Genomic DNA, 12,788 nt, shown 5'->3' with positions numbered 1-12,788 from the left:
GTATAAAAGACTAGACATTAAGGCGAGAAAAATATGACATTTTGCATTCTCATCAGTGATTGTCTCTCTAAAGAAATGTGTCCTAGAACACAAGATGAGAGAGATAGGATGAAGAGGATCCCATATGAATCAGCAATTGGATCTGTCATGTATGCCATGCTGTGTACTCAGATTGATGTCTCATGTGCTTTGAGCACTTGTAGTAGATATCAATCGGATCCAGGTGAGCATCATTGGATGGCTGTCAAGAACATTCTTAAGTACCTGAAGAGGACTAAGGATATGTTCTTGGTTTATGGAGGGGAAGATGTGCTCACTATAAGAGGATACAGTGATGTTAGTTTCCAAACAGACAAAGATGATTATCGATCGTAGTCAGGGTTTGTATTTTGTCTCAATGGGGGTGTAGTGAGCTGGAAGAGCTCCAAGCAAAGCACTGTAGCGGACTCTACAATGGAGACTGAGTATATTGCATTAGCAGATGCGACCAAGGAGGCAGTCTTGATTAGGAAGTTCATCACTAAACTTGGCATGGTTCCCACGATTGTTGATCCAATAGACATCTATTGTGACAACAATGGAGCAATTGCTCAAGCCAGGGAACCATGGTCTCATCGGAAGTCCAAACACATACTCAGATGATTCCATCTCATCAAAGAAATAGTTGAAAGAAAAGATGTGCAGATCAGTAAAGTGCATACTGACGAGAATCTCGCAGATCCACTAACAAGGCCTCTGTCGCAGTAGAAGCACGAAAGGCATTTGAGATCATTTGGTATTAAATACATGAATGATTGGCTGTAGTGCAAGTGGGAGATTGTTAAAGTAGGTGCCCTAGAGCCAATCAATTATTGCAGAATTGACTCTTTGTAATAATGTTCATTGATCAATAAAAGACATTTTATTCTATATCATGTAAATCATCATTGTATGTATTGATATATGTCCTTAGAATGGTAGAACCGTGACGAGGGTATCAAGTGTTTCAAATCTTGATAGTGAGAACCCTATGAGCACATATGGTGGCCATTCTAGAAACATCCGTAGCCCTAGTATTATTCTGAAATAAGGGCACAGATAATATGGTAAGGCTATCATAGCGTTGAATAGCCTTGTCATAAGGCCGTGACTGATCTCACTTGTCAAGGTTGTTTGGTGATAACCTGGTGCAACACATAGGTGCTTGCTGTAGGCAAGTTCACTAGACTGACCCACCAGAGGATTCCACATGGATGGTAACCCTAGGGTCTATGGAACAAATCCTCTAATGAATGGTGGTACATGTGATGCTTACACTTGATATCACTAGAGCGTCTTGTGCACCGATTAGCGTAGTTTGACACTAGCCCAAGGCTGTTCTATTTAGAGCTGTCAATACGGTAGTGATTGACTGCATCAAAGAGTGTATCAAGACTATAGTGGATTAACAGAGAATTCATTACTCTTGGGTACAGGGGAAGTTATCTCACGGTGTAATTCAGTAAATGGCAATGACACTAAAACTGTGGCCACAATGGGATTGAGTTGTTGCTCTATTCAGTTTATAATTCAGGTCATTGGTCCAATAACTAAATACATAATATCGAGAGTAACCGAGGTTGACACTATTTCTATGCCTCGGTCTCGTCGAGATAACGAATGATAAAAGGATTGGATTGTACGGTAACCATATCGTTGATAGGTAGCTACTTCGCTGAATCTAAATCTATCGAGTGGCCATGATGCCTTGCTAGGGGCCAATCTTGGTCTGTGTGTGGTGAGATGATTAATTGGTGTTAATCGTGATACTACACACTACCGGTATGATGAGGAGCCTATGGGTCACACACATAAAAGATAATTTAAGAACTAGTTTGTAAGAAGGGCATTTTCGTCTTTTTAGGCAAAAGCGTATTTTGGTAATTTCACAGTGCAATTAAATTTGCTAAGGTCGTAGCCTTTATTTAATTTGTTAATAAAATTAAATATGTGAAATTATATTTAAATATGTGTTCGAATTATTTAAATAATATATATATATATATATATAATATCATATATATATATATATATATATATATGAATTTAATTGAAATAACAATAATAATTATTAAAATATCTAAATGGGGCTGTTTGGACATAGAGTTGTTTGGGTTGGTGCCCAAGCCCATTCCATGTTGGAATAGGGCAAAGTGTGCACTATATAAGTGCAACACTTTGTGAAATTAAAGGATTAATTCATTCAATCATTCACAAAGCAAAACTCCAGCCCCTTTTTTCTCTCCCACGCCAGATTTCTTTTGCTTCAATCAAAGTTTCATTTTGATTTTTTTTTTTTTTTTTTTTGGTTCTTAAGGCTAAAGAGGATCTGACAAATCTCTCTTTAGTTCCTTGGGGTTATCTCCGTATGGACTAACGGTGGTTCGATCCTACCCTTGGATTGGTAGCGAAACCTATTCGGTGTTAAAGTTGGTGGAGCCTCCAAATGTGGATATGGTTTCTTAACTTTAAATTAATTTTCTGGAGATTCTAATATACGTTGTATAAACTGTAAATTTGTGCCCTGATCTTGGTTCTAAGGAACGATCCATGTTGTTTATGTTTTTGTTTTCTGCTACCATAACTTGATCATTTCCTCACGTTGGCGATGCGCCTCGGTCAGATGTGGAATGATGTCAAGCCGGTCCGCTGATAAGCTTGGGGCGTGGACCAATGCGGATTGCGATGGCGGCCCAAGCCCGGGCTGATGATATGCCTGCAGAGACATTGTCATCATGATCATGGCTGGTAGCTGTAAAACCCCCCTCCAGTCAGGTATCCTCTGAATATCCCTCAATGAGAATCCTGGGGATACATGTTTGGAGAACGAGTTGTATTTAGAAAAAACCTGTGTAAGGATAATAATAATAATATCCAAAACATGCATATAAAATGTCATGCAGGATCCAAACTTATAATTTCAAAAACTTTAAGAATTTATCCGTAAATTACACTAGAGGTGGGCATTTGGGGCTGGGCCCAAAAAACCAGCCCCAAAACGAGGTCCCAGGAGGCCTGGTCCCAAAACGCGACCAGGCCTAAGGAGGAGGGCCCAGGCCCTCCACTGGGCCCTTCTCCAAGGCTCGGGCTTGGGACCAAATTTTATTGGACTTTTTTAGTTTAGTCCCCTATAAAATTACATGAAACCCCCTATCAATTTTAAAATAAATATAAATTATAAGGGTTAAACTGATATTTTATAAAATTAAAAAATATATATATATTTTACTAACCGTTGGCTGCTGCCAACGGTTATAATTTTTTTTTAACCGTTGGCTGGCAGCCAATGGTCACTACCAGCCAACGGTTATAATTTATATTATAACCTCTCTTTTTTTCATTCTTGCACCCCCCCTCCCCCAAACTACACTATAAATAACCCTAAAATCTTTCATTCTTTTCACACCAATCAATCTCTCATTCTCTCAATCTCTCTACTCTAAATCTTTAATCAATTTCTCATTCAATTTATATTTATATTTATATTTATATTTATAATTTATTCATATTATTTATTTATATTATTCAATTTTTTTCTATTTTGCAATATCATCATAATTTCATATTATTATTTAATTTCTTTTCATTTTAATTATTTATATTTTATCATAAATTTATAATGGATTCCCCAAATGAGTTTTACGTTCCATCCACCGAAGAAATGGAAGGGTTCAATCCATTTTCACCATTTCCTCTAGAGGCAGCAGCTACAATTCCACAACCAACATTCGGTCGGGGTGAGGTGTAGCCAAACATATGCAAGCTACGAGTCAACGGGCACAGGCATAGCCCAAATCCCTCGACCGCCAAAGAGGGTTGTGTCTGATGTATGGTTACACTTCACCAAATCAGAACAGCCAAATACAAATGGGGAGGGGGAAGAATCGTGTAGGATATATAATTTCTGTGAAACCATTATTGGCACTGAGAAGGGGACTTCGATGATGCGACGACACGTGGAGAAGAAGCACCCCGAAATAATGCAGTTGCCCAGTACATCTTCAACCGGATCAGGTAGACAAATTCAAACTCAACTTAATTTTAATCCACAATCCTCAACTCTCTAAACATGGCAATACAATGCACATGTTGCATGAGAGGAAGTAGCAAGATTCATAGTTGCTATGGACTCTTCCATTTGTTTATCTGAAAATCCTTATTTTATTCACATGATTAGAACTGCATTTTGTCCAGCATATACCCTTGTTAGTAGAAGTACAGGTAGAAGAGATATACTAAAACTTTATAACAAAATAAATAATAAACTTAAAAATGAATTTCAAAATTTTAGGAATATATCTATTGCACTTACATCAGACATATGGGCTTGTAGATCAAAAACCGATTTTTTAACTGTCACAGTATATTTCTTAGATCATAATTGGGGTTTACAACAAAAATTGATAGGTTTTAAACCATTATATGAAAAACATAGTGCTGAAACTATTTATTTTACAATTCTTGAAGTTTTGCAAGAATATTTATTAACTGATAGAGTTGTAGCGCTAACGCTTGATAATGCAGCTGCTAACACCATGGCATTCTTTTTATTTGAAAAGAGATTGGATCCACGTCGTGAAGGCAATTTTTTTTCACCAGAGGTGTGCTTGCCACATCATCAATTTAATAGTTAAAGTAGGTTTAGATGCTATACATTAGAAGATGGGGAGGGTGTGCGCGGCTATCGGATTTATCATCAGCGGTAGCAATAAAAGATGGCAGGAGTATGTCAAATATTGTAAGCAAGAGAAGCCACTGTTTCGACCTTTGAAGTTATGTACGGACATGTCTATCCATTGGAACTCCACCTACTTGATGTTGGAAAAAGCTTTGCCAACTACGAAACAAATTACATATTTCGTCAACCAGAAGCACTATCCAGAGGAAGTTGTCAGCTATGATGATTGGGCGGTTTATGAACTTTTTTATTCATTTCTTAAAATTTTTTATGATGCTACTAATACATTAAGTGGTATTTATTATCCGACTACTAATTTAGTGTTAGATATTTTACTTCAAATTGCTAAAACTTTTGCTAAATATAGATATAATAACGTTTTAAGGGAAATTCTTTTAAAGATGGAAGAAAAATATGAGAAATATTGGTGAGATATTCCATTCTTATATGGATTGGGCCTTTTTCTAGATCCTAGGTTTAAATTACATGTAGTTAACGGTGTAATTACTGAGTTTGGCCAACATTTAGGACATGATTATACGTCTTATTTGACTGACTTTAAACAAAAATTGGATAGGCTTTTTTCTTTATATAAGAACAGGTACAATGGAAGTGGAAGTGGAAGTGGAAAGTTCAGGAGAGAGGATTAGGACCTTGATGCAGCCCTCCATCAAGGATCAAGCAAGTGGACGTATGTGGAACATGGTGGAAGCTCTAGCTCGTACATACATGGACCAAATGAGCTGAATCGCTACCTACAGGTGGACCTAACCTTTATGACAATGAAGGAGAAACTTGACATGGATATTCTTCAATGGTGGAACCAACATGAAAGTCGATTCCCCATTGTATCCCAAATGGCATGTGACATTTTATCTGTGCCGGTTTCTGCAATTGCATCCGAGTCAACATTTTCAATGAGTGGTCAGATTGTTGAAGACAGAAGATGTTCTTTAACTGATGAGATGATTGAAGTGATAACGTGTTTATGGGATTGGACTCATGTAGAAAGAAGACTACAACAGCACCCTGAAGATCCCGAGCTACTCGAACTCTTTAGGAATACAGATTTGAATGATGTAACTATTGTTGATGATGAAATTGAAGATGAATAATTTAATTAAAAAAATTATTTAATTGTTTATTTGTGAAGCGTGAATGTGTGAAATGTGAATATTACATTTATGTTAAAAATTAAAATTAACTATTAATTTATTATTTTTTCAAATTAATTAAATTTTTAGAAATTTACTAACAACCTTTGAAAAATACTAAAACCCCTTGTAAAATTTCATTTCGCCCCTAAAATATAAAAAAGATCAGGGGGAAAATAAATTGTCCAGGCCCATAGGACCGGTCCTAGGCCCATAGGACCAGTCCCTACCAGTCCTAGGGCCTGCTCCGGGTCCTCATATTTCTCATGGGCTTGGGACAGAGAGATGGGACCTGTCCCAAACGGGCCCAGACCTGGGCCTACTTGGGACTGGTCCTTGACCAACTCTAAATTATACAATCAAAACATATTTATAGGGTGGAAGCTTCCAAAAGGTGTTTCACAAACATTTATCATTTACATTATTTACATCAAGATAAAAACATCAAGATGACAATAAATCATCTCCCCTCACGTGTAGCCCCGCTGTCTCTAGCATCCTTCACTTTTGGTCTACCTGCAAAGTAGTCAACAATGAAAAGGTGAGCGCTAATCGCTCAGTAAGGAATGATCCATTGCATTCTAAATATGCTATTTGACCCTCATTTAAACATATTTGTTAACACACCACTTATCTTTTACATCTAGGTATGCTTCCCTTTTCTTACTAATTCATATGCTTTTCATCATTTTATCCCATGGCTATATAAACACGAATGTGTACACATACAAATAAGTATGTAAACATAGTACACATGCATCCCATGTCATGATATAACATCTAAAATCATCTAACATGATATAAATCATCTCATAATGTAAATAACATCATAACTCATGTAATGTAACTAAATGCATATGAACCATTTGATGTATAGCCGATCAGACTTTTCTTAGCATCTTAAGCACTTCATATCATCTAGCCTCAAATTCATCTAGAGCTCATATCATCAGGAGGCATGCTTACGCGTTATTTAGTATCTAAAGCATATATTCATCTTTCCTCAACCGGTATACGAGGATATGCTTACGTGTTTCCCATCATGTCTATATGCATCTCTAACATCTTATGGCATGTAAATACATATTTTGGTGAGCCTAATACTTTTAATTCATCAATGGATTATCAATGCATTTACATTACCTCTTGCTCACATGCATACATCATCTTAAAACATGTATTACATTGCATCTTCATGCTATTTCATAACATTAATCATGCATTGACATCATGACCATGTATATCTTTCAAAGATCATCTAACTAATGGGTAAACATTAGTACATGGCATAAGTACAATAATACATTAATAATCAATTAATAATCATAAGAATTGATCATGTTAAATCTTAAACTTTAATAACCAAAAGTTTATACTTCCAGCCATTTTCCATCCATTTCTAAAATGAATTGGCTCTTCGCATAGGCATAAAAGCTGTAGGACTATCTCTTAAATTTCTAGTGCTTCAAGAATCATCTCATTTTGATTTTTATAACTCAAGTTATGGTCAAAATACTGAAGCATGTTTAACATAACCGTTAAGCTTACTAAATCTGAATTTTTCATATTAACTATGCCACATCAATTCCTATTGACAATTAACCAATAGGTCAACCTATGGATCAAATAAACCTCCCCTTAATAGTCTTTATCATCTTAAAGGAAGTATAAAATCTCATTCCTATAATCATCCATTATTGTTATAACATTGTAAGCTAATGCAAACAACCCCTTAACACTTCTAATAGCAACCATTCAACACCATGTGACCTCCAATACTTCAAGTTTTGCCACAATCAGCATCCACACTTCATTTTCTTCAATCAAACATAACAACTCATAAAACATAAATAGCAATAACTTCATGTATAATGAATTCAAGGCAATAAATAACATGAATGAATTCAACTACACTTGCCATCAACTAATTCTATGCCTTAAAGCCTTAATTTAAGGTTTCATAAAAATCTACAAACCCTAGCATAATTCCTAAAGTCATGGGAGGTTCTTCCTTATATTTTTAAAGAATTCCTCTAACAAATCCTTTGCCTTTGTCTTCTTTTACACCTTAATCCTACATATATAACATTATACCTCAACATCTACTTCAAATCTTCAAATCACATCAAAACTAGGGTTTTTAATCCTTACTTAAACCTTTCAACTTGAAGATCCAAGGCTCCTATCTTGTTCTCCTTGAAAAATTATGCAAAACTCCTTTAAAACTTAGAGAGAGAACGCTTGTTTCATAGAAGATTTGAGAGAAAATGGAAGAAAGGTTGCAGAAAGGCTTCTCCCTTGGCTTGAACAAATTTCCTCTCATTTATAGGAAAATATTTCATTTATTTTCCAAAATTATACTATTAGCCCAATTATTTTAATTGTATAACTCATAAGTCCTTAATTCTTCATATAAGGGCATTTTGGTCATTTTGCACTAAACATAATTATTACTTAATTAATGCCATTAAATGCAATTAAGCTTGCTCATCCTAGATTTTTTCAATGCTTATCCATAGGCAAAATGACTATGTTGCCCCTAATGCCTTTTTATGGATAATTGATTCATATCATTCCCAATGAATCGACTATTTTGCCCTTAGTTAGATTTTATGCTTTTTAACATAAAATTAACATCTAAAGGAGAACATACCTTTGACATCTTGGATATTACATTTCCTCCCCTTTACAATAATTTCGTCCTCAAAATTATAGAAACAGCTCCGGGTATCGACTTCTCATATCTTGCTCCATTTTCCAAGTAGCTTCTTCTATCTTGTGATTCCTCCATAACACTTTAACTAGTGGAATTTGCTTGTTTTTGAGCTCTTTTACCTTTCTGTCAAGGATTTGAACTAGACGTTCCTCACAAGCCAAATTATCCTGTAATTTCACTTCCTCCATCTAAAGCACATGTGAAGGATCACTAACATACTTATGCAACAAAGAGACATGGAAAACATTATGGACTCTTTCCAGACTCATTGGTAGCACAAGTCTATAAGCTACTTTGCCTACCCTTTCTAATACTTCAAAGGGTCCAATGTAACGTGGAGTGAGCTTGCCCTTCTTTCCAAATCTCATAATATGTTTTTAAGGCGCGACTTTTACAAAAACTTTGTCGCCCACTTGGAATTCCACTTCTTTTCTTTTTGGGTCGGCATAGCTCTTCTGTCGATCTTGGGCTTGCTTAATTCTTTCTCTAATAAGTTTAATATCTTCAATCAATTTTTGGGTCATCTCTGGTCCAACTGCTTGAATCAAGGAGTCTTTTTCTCCAATATCATCCTAGTACAAATGGGATCTGTACATTCTTCCATATAATGCTTCATATGGGGCCATCTAGATAGTGGATTGGTAGTTGTTGTTATAGGCAATTTCTATTAGTGGAAGTATATCACTCCATTTTGCCTTGTGATTCATACAACAAGCTCTAAGCATGTCTTCAATCACCTGGTTAGTCCTTTCAGTTTGGCAATCAGTTTGAGGATGATAAGCCATATTGAAGGCTAACCTTGTATCCAATGCTCTTTGCATTCCAACCTAAAAAGTTGATATGAACCTGGTATCTCTGTCTGACACTATTATCCTGGGTACTCCATGTAATCTCACAATCTCTCTAACATATAATTGCCCCAATCGAAATGCATCTATCTTATCCGTCATAGGTAGAAAATGAGCTATCTTGGTCAATCTATCAATCACCACCCAGATTGCATTATATCCTTGTTGAACTTTAAGAAGTCCCACAATGAAGTCCATTAAGATATCCTCTTATTTCCATTTAGGAATCTCTAAGGTTTGGAGTAATCTTGATGGTTTCTGATGCTCTGCCTTTACTTGTTGACATATTAAACATCTGTCAACATAATCGACAATGTCTTTTTTCATACTTGGCCACCAATAGCTTTTCTTTACATCTTGATACATCTTTACACTCCTAGGGTGAGAAATATAAAATGTATTGTGTGCCCCACTAAGGATTTTATTCCTTAGTTCTTCATCTTGAGGTACACATATTTATCTCTAAACATCAGTGCCCCATTTAATATTTCAAAGTCTATCTCTTTACCCTCTATCATCTGTTGGCAGATTACCTTGCAGGTATCATCTTTACCCTGTTTTATCTTGATCTCCTCCACCAAAGTGGGTTTGATCTCTATTTGGGCCAATCCTCCTTTGATCACAATTTCAATTCCGTCTTGGAAGATCTCCTGTTGTAATTGTCCTTATACAATAATCTGAGATAAAGAGACTTTTCTACTAAGGGCATCTACCACTACATTAGCTTTCCTTAGATGGTATCTTATGTCGTAGTCGTAGTTGTAGTCTATCACCAATTCTAACCATCTCCTATGTCTCATATTCAACTCTTTCTGGGTGAAGAAATACTTCAAACTCTTGTGGTCAGTGTATATGTTGCATTTCACTCCATACAAGTAGTGTTGCTATATCTTCAAAGCAAAAACCACTACTGCTAATTCCAAGTCCTGGGTAGGATATCTGTTCTCACAGTCTTTCAATTGTCTAGAGGCATAAGCAATGACTTTCCCTTGCTACATCAATACTGCTCCCAAACCATTATGGGAGGCATCAACATAAATATCATAATCAATGCCTACTTCTGGTAATGTAAGAACTGGAGCTGTAGTTAATCTTTTCTTCAACTCTTGAAAGCTTTGCTCGCATGCCTTTGTCTATTCAAATGGTACTTCTTTCTTGGTGAGAGTTGTAAGTGGTCTGGCTATCTTTGCAAAGCCTTCCACGAACTTCCTATAGTACCTTACTAAGCCCATAAAACTTCTAACCACTTTCACTGTCTTTGGCCTCTGCCACTCGAGCACCACCTCTACTTTAACAGGATCCACAGATACACCATCTCTAAAGACCACATGACCCAAAAAGGTAACTCGATTCAACCAAAACTCACATTTTGAAAATTTGGCGTATAATTTTTTCTCTCTTAATCTTTGTAACACAAATCTCAAGTGCTCGGCAAGATCTTCTAAAGTCTTGGAATAAACCAGGATATCATCAATAAACACCACTATGAACTTGTCAATGACATCATGGAAAACTCCGCTCATCAAGTCCATAAAAATTGTAGGTATGTTAGTCAATCCGAATGGCATCACAACAAATTCATAATGCCCATACCTTGTTCGGAAAGCCATTTTTGGTATATCTTCCTTAACCACTCTAACCTGATGGTATCCTGACCTTAGATCAATTTTAGAAAACACTGAGGCACTTTCAATTGGTCGAACAAATCATCTATCTTGGGCAATGGGTACTTATTCTTTACAGTTACTTTATTCAGTTCACGATAATCTATACACATCCTCACAGACCCATCCTTCTTTTTCACAAATAGAATTGGAGCACCCCATGGGGAATGACTCAGCCTGACAAAGCCCTTGTCTAACAACTTTTGTAATTGCTTCTTCAATTTTAGGAGCTTAGTTGGGGCCATGTGAAAAGGATCCTTTGAAATAGGGGCTAGACTTGGGGCTAGTTCTATACTAAATGTTAGAGTAGATGCCCTAGAGCCAATCAATTATTATAGAATTGACTCTTTGTAATAATGTTCATTGATCAATAAAAGGCATTTTATTCTATATCGCGTAAATCATCATTGTATGTATTGATATATGTCCTTAGAATGGTAGAACCGTGGCGAGGGTATCAAGTGTTTCAAATCTTGATAGTGAGAACCCTATGAGCACATATGGTGGCCATTCTAGAAATGTCTGTAGCCCCAGTATTATTTTGAAGTAAAGGCACAGATAATACGGTAAGACTATCATAGTGTTGAATGACCCCGTCGAAAGACAGTGACTGATCTCACTTGTCGAGGTTGTTTGGTGACAACCTGGTGCAACACATGGCTGCTTGCTGTAGGCAAGTTCATTGGACTGACCCACTAGAGGATTCCATATGGATGGTAACCCCACTGTCTATGGAACAAATCCTTTAATGAAAGGTGATGCATGTGATCCTTAGACTTGAGATCACCAAAGCACCTTGTGCACCGATTGATGTAGTTTGACACTGGCCCAACGTAGTTCTATTTAAAGCTGTCAATACGGTAGTGATTGGCTGCATCAAGGTGTGTATCAAGACTATGGTGGATAGACAGAAGATTCATCACTCCCGGGTACAGGAGAAGTTATCTCACGCGCAATTCAGTAAATGACAATGACACTAAAACTGTGGCCACAGTGGGATCGAGTTGTTGCTCTATCCAGTTTATAATTCAGGTCATTGGTCTAGTAACTGAATACATAATATCGAGAGTAACTAAGGTTGACACTATTTCTATGCCTCGGTCTCGTCGAGATAACGTATGATGAAATGATTGGATTGAATAGTAACCATATCATTGACAAGTAGCTATTTCGCTGAATCCGAATCTATCCGGTGGCCATGATACCTTGCTAGGGGCCAATCTTGGTCAATGTGTAGTGAGACGATTAATTGGTGTTTATCACGATACTACACACTTTCGGTATGATAAGGAGCCTATGGGTCACACACATAAAAGATAATTTAAGAACCAGTTTATAAGAAGGGTGTTTTCGTCTTTTTATATGAAAGGGTATTTTGGTAATTTCATAGTGCAATTAAATTTGCTGAGGTCGTAGCCTTTATTTAATTTGTTAATTAAAATTAAATAAGTGAAATTATATTTAAATATGTGTTCGCATATATTTAAATGAATTATTGTTATTTAAATGTTAATATATATATATATATTAATTAAATTTAATTGAAAATAACAATAATAATTATTAAAATATCTAAAGGGGGCTATTTGGATACAAGGGATGTTTAAGTTAGAGCCCAAACCTATTCTCTGATGGAATAGGGCAAAGTGTGCACTATATAAGTGCAACACTTTGTGAATTATTTAATTAATTCATTTCAATCGTTAAAAG

The sequence above is a fragment of the Pistacia vera genome, unplaced genomic scaffold, assembly GCF_008641045.1.
Source record: "Pistacia vera cultivar Batoury unplaced genomic scaffold, PisVer_v2 Contig287, whole genome shotgun sequence".
In the NCBI taxonomy this organism is placed as follows: domain Eukaryota; kingdom Viridiplantae; phylum Streptophyta; class Magnoliopsida; order Sapindales; family Anacardiaceae; genus Pistacia; species Pistacia vera.
Note: the sequence above shows the minus strand (reverse complement) of the source record.